Source organism: Asterias rubens, chromosome 5 (assembly GCF_902459465.1).
Source record: "Asterias rubens chromosome 5, eAstRub1.3, whole genome shotgun sequence".
NCBI classification, from domain to species: Eukaryota; Metazoa; Echinodermata; class Asteroidea; order Forcipulatida; family Asteriidae; genus Asterias; species Asterias rubens.
Genome location: NC_047066.1, coordinates 14,289,664 through 14,296,236, shown reverse-complemented (window position 1 = coordinate 14,296,236; position 6,573 = coordinate 14,289,664). Strand labels below are relative to the sequence as shown.

At 37.9% G+C, this 6,573-nt stretch overlaps 1 protein-coding gene across 1 annotated transcript in view; it reads left to right on the top strand.

Moving 5' to 3' along the window:
- LOC117290871 (transmembrane protein 116-like) overlaps positions 1 to 6,573 on the top strand; it is a 36,707-nt gene continuing 30,134 nt past the window's right edge. The window contains exon 1 of the mRNA XM_033772427.1: positions 1 to 157. The gene's annotated coding sequence lies outside the window, so the exon portion shown is untranslated. The remainder of the gene's footprint in view (positions 158 to 6,573) is intronic.

Sequence of the window (6,573 nt, the reverse complement as noted above, 5' to 3'; positions counted from 1 at the left end):
TATCGATCCCCTTGTGTGTTTGTGACCGTTTGTGCATAGAGCAAAGTTTTTGGCAGTAGTTGAGAAACAGTTAAGCAGTGTGGAATCCAAAAATACTATTGTTTTACTGAAGTGTGAATGTAAACTCTGCTCACGTTTGGAAAATAGTAGTGTGTAGGTAAGTACAGCAATATATATAGTCATTCACTTTATTGCCCATTTAATTTATAGTAATTTTCACTGAGCAACGGGAGTGTCGGTGTGCCCACTTCCACTGCTTCAGGACAGTGCTACTCTAGCTAGCTGTTGCTGTGTGTGTCATGACTGCCTGTGTCGTGATAGTGTGATGTGATGTGATGTGGTGTTTTTAAAACAATCACCGTCTTTGACCATGGCCATTGAGGGTGAACAGAGCTCGAATGTACACTAAATTATAGGAATATGTGCCTAGTAGTACAACTAACCACTGTAGTTGCGATAACGTAACCCTCCTGCCGATAACATCCAAGGACCCTTGCTAACTAAAGTGATATCGACATCGTGTATATCACCTAGCTAGTCAATGCCCAAGTTCATAGAGCCTGTAAAAGAGCAAGCATCAAAACTTGCTAAGCACAAATGCTTAGCAGGAACAGGTTACCAGCCAAAATTACACGACGTTTGCACTGTTGTGGATGGTGCCCCACTCGGGTTTTGCTTAAAGCCATTGGACCCTTTCGGTTCAGAAAAAAAAATAAAAGTTCACAGATTTACAAATAACTTACAGGGTTTATAGAAGGCTATGGTGAAAGACTTCTCTTGAAATATTATTCCATGAAATGCTTTACTTTTTGAGAAAACAGCAAAACAATATAAATTCTCGTTAACGAGAATTACGGATTTATTTTAAACACATGTCATGACACGGCGAAACAAGGGTGGGTTTCTCCGTTGTTTTCTCCCGACTCCGATGACCGATTGAGCCTAAATTTTCACAGGTTTGTTATTTGATATAGAAGTTGTGGTACACAAAGTGTGGGCCTTGGACAACACTGTATACCGAAAGGGTCCAATGGCTTTTAAAGCAAAAAAAATTCAAGCAGTAATTTCTGCTTGAAACAGCTTTATGAAATCGGGCCTACAGTACTATGTAGATCAGCTCGTTAAGACTTCAATATTAAAGGGAAAGTGACTTTCTTGGACCTTTCTTTTTTTCAGCAATGTTGTAGGACAGCTCTAACATGTATGGCTTTTTGAATATTCCTTTTGTGTTGAGAGTCACTTAAGAAATTGACAGGAACTGTGAGTTCACCTTTTTTATAGTAGTTCTAGTCAGTGTTATACTATATTATAGCCAGGATGGTGGGCGGTGCCGGGCGGGCCTGCCCAGTAATTTCGCCCAGCACTCTGAGAAAAATACACTGTGCTACCCAGCCAGCACTGATTTCCCCAGATTGTTTGAACTTCAGCAATGATGCCCCATATATCCAACATGGCTTTACATGAATATTTTTGTTGACCCCTTGCCCCCGGTGAACTAAATTTGATTTTCAGAGCCCACCACTAAAATTGGTTGAACAACACCGGTCCTAGTGTGTAATTGATTTTTCTGTTTTGTTTTTAAGGACTAGGTACTGAGATTTGTTCTTTTTTAAAACTGTTATCTCAGTCTTTTTGACACTTTTAAGAGCAGTTTCAGCGAGTCTATTATTTACTTTAATACTTATCTAATGATATAGAGTAGTACATTTAGGTTTTTTTCCCTAGAATCACAATTAACTACACGATGTAGCCACATGTCTCTGTAAGTAACCTTGATGGGCTGAGTGCAACTTCCTGTGTTTGTAAACTACATTAATCGACCTCCTGTCATTCCAGTCTAACCCCACATTACAGACATGACTCTTGAGAAAGCAGATGAGCAAGTGAAAAGGAAGCCACATCATTTAGATGAAATTTCTATGGCTCCCCGTTTCCTTCGGGTATGACGCACCGAAGGGGTAGCCAGCGTGACCTTTGATCCTGGGGTTCAAAACATGTTTACAGCACAGCGCATCCTATTGTATGCATTGTGTTACTGTAGGTGTATTGTCTCACTGTCTGTGAGACTGCAAACTTCATATCCAGAAAGGGATCAGGGTTGTAGAGCAATCTACAAATAATTTTTTTTCCCGGGCGGATCAACAAAATTATTATGTTTAATTAAGGGGCCATTATTGCTGAAGTGGGGCCAGGTTTCCAAAGTGTTTGTGTTATGGGGCCGTGCAATTAGTTGAATGGCCTTTTGGCTGTGTTCATTCTCTTTGGCATTTGATACTCCTTATAATACATTAGCTGTGTCTCAGATCAATGCACAGTGAACTATATTTTGAAATCTGTGCCGGGTGGTACCGGTAATGCATTTTGCTCAGAGTGCTGGTAAAAAAATTGTAAGTCCTGGGCAGGCCCACCGGGCACTGCCCATTGTGGCTATATCACTGATTGAGATCCTTACTCTCAAAAGTTAGAATAAAGTGCAGGATCTTGAACCGGGTCTGATCTATAATAGCAGATGTTAAATTTGCATCGGGGATAAAGAATATTAATTTTTTTTTTTTTTTTAACCCATACACTGATGTGCGTTTAACTAGCACTGTATACTCAGTACTTTCCAGAGTCCTGTGAAAAAATATCTCAGGCATGTTACTCGGGTGGGATTCGAACCCACGACCCTTGTCTGATCTGCTGCTTTTTTTTTTTTCGTTCACTACATTTTTGAGATAATTTCTCACTAAAATATAAAGAGACTTCTTCGCCTGAAGCTTTTTTTAAGGAATCTGAAAGCACACAAATTTGTGTTACAATTACCAGTACGTTTTCTCTTCTATTATTCTCTTGCCACTATAATGACCAATTGAGTCAACATTTTAAAGTTTATGCTTTGTAAACTAAGCGTTAAGGTACACACATCAAAAGTTTTTGTTTAAAGTGCTTTTTTAAAGCAGTGATCAAACAAAAATAGAAAGTCCCTAATGGTAATGAACAGAAAAAGAGTTTTTAAACGAAGGGTCATTCTCGGTAAATGACCCCTGAGAAATGCCTTGTTTAGTTGTTATTCGAGAGATATCAATTGGTAATGGCATGTTGGTGTTCTTTCAAAAAATTCCCATGGACAATGACAAATAGTTCCCTCTTCATTAGAAGATGCAATTCCAGGTCATTCGTGGCCTGGTGATCGTACACGTCAAAGTAAGGACTCAGCATGTGTAATTTACGTAGGAACCTTTAAACAATGTTTGTAATGACATTGTAATAATTGGCCATTTCTGGTGCAGTTATGGGAAGGGGAAATTGGAATCAGTTGCCAAATGAATCTGTTTTTAAGGTCATTGTTCTTAATCCATTGAGCCTCATTGCTGCTTGTCTGATGTAGAGATGCCAGCTGGGTTTTGTGTACAAATCAATGGGGCCTTGCATTTTTAAAGGCAGTGGACACTATTGGTAATTTCTCAAATAATTAGTGGCATAAAACCTTTCTTGGTGACGAGTAATGGGGAGATCAGAGGTTGATGATATAAAACATTGTGAGAAGTGGCTCCTTCTAAAGTGCCATAGTTTTCGTGAAAGAAGTAGGCCTAATTTTCCACGAATTTGATTTCGAGACCTCAGATTTAGAACTTGAGGTCTTGAAATCAACCATCTAAACGCACACAACTTCGTGTGACAAGAGTTATTTTTCTTTCATTATTATCTCGCAACTTCGATGACCGATTGAGCTCAAATTTTCACAGGTTTGTTATTTTATGCATAAGTTGAGATACACCAACTGTAAAGGCTAGTCTTTGACAATTATCAATAGTGTCCACTGCCTTTAAAGGCACCCTGGATTTATCAGGGATGAAACTTTTTGCTGAATTCAGACTTTTTATGTCGACCTGGTGAAGAAAATCAGACAATATTTTTTTCCACCGCATAAATAAATCCTGCTCGTTGGTCTACTTCTCTAGTGCTTTGGATACTGTTTCCAAAAGCTCCTTGGAATCTATAACCACAGTGATTACCAAACGGTACAAATGACATCATTTCAACAAACCTTTGAGTTTGTATCCAAGTTTCAGACTTTTTCGTAATAGAAATGACTGATTTATAAAATCACAACTATTTATATTGACAGTATAATACTTATAATGGCAGTTTGTACAAAAAATGAAAGTACAATATTTTCTTGCTGTACTCTCATAAAGCTAAGTAGCTGCGTCTTAATTGTATTATTTTGTGATTATTTTAAATTAATTTTTTTTATTATTTTGGTCTTGTTTGTATTGGGTTTAGTTTTTTAGTTTTTCTAGTTGTCTAAATAAGTTGGTATGACACTGCTCTAGAATTGCAAAGGTCTTGGGTTCGAATCTCACCCGAGTAATTATATACCTGTGATTTTGTTCACAGAATTCAGGAAAGTACTGAGTATACAGTGCTAGCTATTACGGATGTATGGCCCGGGTAAAACCAAAATTAATCTTTTTTTGGGGGTGGGGGAGGTAAACTGCAGTCAGTCATTATTACACTTTGTCTGTTATTAATTATAAATTGAATTCTGCCTCCCTGATTGATATGGCCTGGATGCACTCAATTACTTAGATTTTGTACTAGGTCTTAATTCAAACATTCATTGTTCATACATCTCCCATGCTACACAAACTATAGGGAAGGCATATAAATTAAAAAATGTTTCATTCTTTATGCACCCACCTTTCTTTCACACCCACTGTGATCAATCTATACCCCAAGAGCCAAATAGCCAGCTCTGTGGAAAATGAACTAGTGTTATGTGTTGACCTTCATTATAAAGTGAACCTTGTCACCCAGCTAAACCCCTTTCACACGAGAACCAAAAACTAACGACCATCATTTTGGGCACCAGTTGTCTGGCCCAGAGGTTGCGTGCGATTTCATGACAAACAGTCACACGATCACACACATCGCGTTCCCCACGTCTCTCGATTATGTGAGATAGGATTGTTGTTTAAAGGAGCACGTTGCCTTGGATCGGTCGAATTGGTCTTTGAAAAGCGTTTGTAACCATTTGTTATAAAATGCATAGGATTAGAGAGATATTTTAAAAGTAGAAGATAATGATCCACACAAGTATCACTCGAAATTGCATGGTTTTCCTTTTACCTCGTCGACTAACACGGTCGGCCATTTATGGGAGTCAAATTACCAAACGTGTACCTTCCCTTTAATGATGCACTGGACCAGAGGCCCTCAGCCCCAGGACAGGACATGACTGGTGGTCTTCCCTTTTTCAACTCAACATCTTTTGTTTTAATTTCACTACAGTTTTAGATTTCTGTGTTAAAGACACTGGACACTATTGGTAATTGTCTAAGACCTGTCTTCTCACTTGGTGTATCTCAACATGCATAAAATAACAAATCTGTGAAAATTTGAGCTCAATTGGTCGTCAAAGTTGCGAGATAATAATGAAAGAAGAAAAAAACCTTGTCACACGAATTTGCAAAACTTTATGCAACTGCGTAGTCCACTTGCTCAACGTTTATGGCGAAACTTACGCCATAAACTTGCGCCAGTTGACTTACGCAGTAAAATTCGTGAAATTGGCTGCTGGTACACATACATAATGTACATTGTACTCCTTAGTTTTATATCATGGAAACTGGTTTATCAAAGTGACTTTCGGAAACGTGACACCTTTATATCCGGAAATTTCAACAATTTGAAACTAAGAAAGACCAGCAGAATTTACCTTGAGCTTAAACCACAGGATGTAGAATGCGGCTGTGTTACATTACAACCTTTACAAGTAATTTCTATGGCACTTCAGAGGGTGCCGTTTCTCACAATGTTTTGTACCATCAACCTCTCCCCATTACTCGTTACCAAGTAAGGTTTTATGCTAATAATTATTTTGAGTAATTACCAACAGTGTCCACTGCCTTTAAAGGGTCAGATGTAACTTTTGTAGGACAAAAAACACAATGTTCACAGATTTACACTAAACTTACACAGTTTGAAGATGATGATAGTAGAAAGCTTCCCTGAAAATATTACATGCCGAGGTGCTGTAGTTTTGGGGAAATGAGTCAAACAATGTCATGAAAATCATTTTCGTCTCATGATACGAAAATGATTTTAATCATTTACAAAAGTATTTTTATGACATTGTTTTACTCATTTCTCAAAAACTACAGCACCTCAGTAAGTAATATTTGAAGGGAAGCTTTCCACTATCATTATCTTCAAACCCTGTAAGGTTAATGTAAATCTACGGACATTTTTAAAAGGTACCCAAATCCTTTAAGTCTTTACAATGTAAAGGTACACTAAATGTAATGGGCCACTTTTACAGGCAACTTGGAGGCAACCAACTGCAGTGCTCGCTACAGGAAATGAGCCATTTTTTCCAACAATGTCTTACGATCGGTAAGATTAGTATGTAAACATTCAAAAAAGTGAATGTTAATTCTCTTTTTGCCTTGAACTATTTTCCTGTAATTTGCTTCATGTGACATGACCTTAAAGCTTTTTAAAGGGTATAGTGAAGAACTTCAAAATTGTAATACTTGGCGGAAAACAAGAAGATGGGTTCAATAATATGGAGCTATGCTAAGCAGA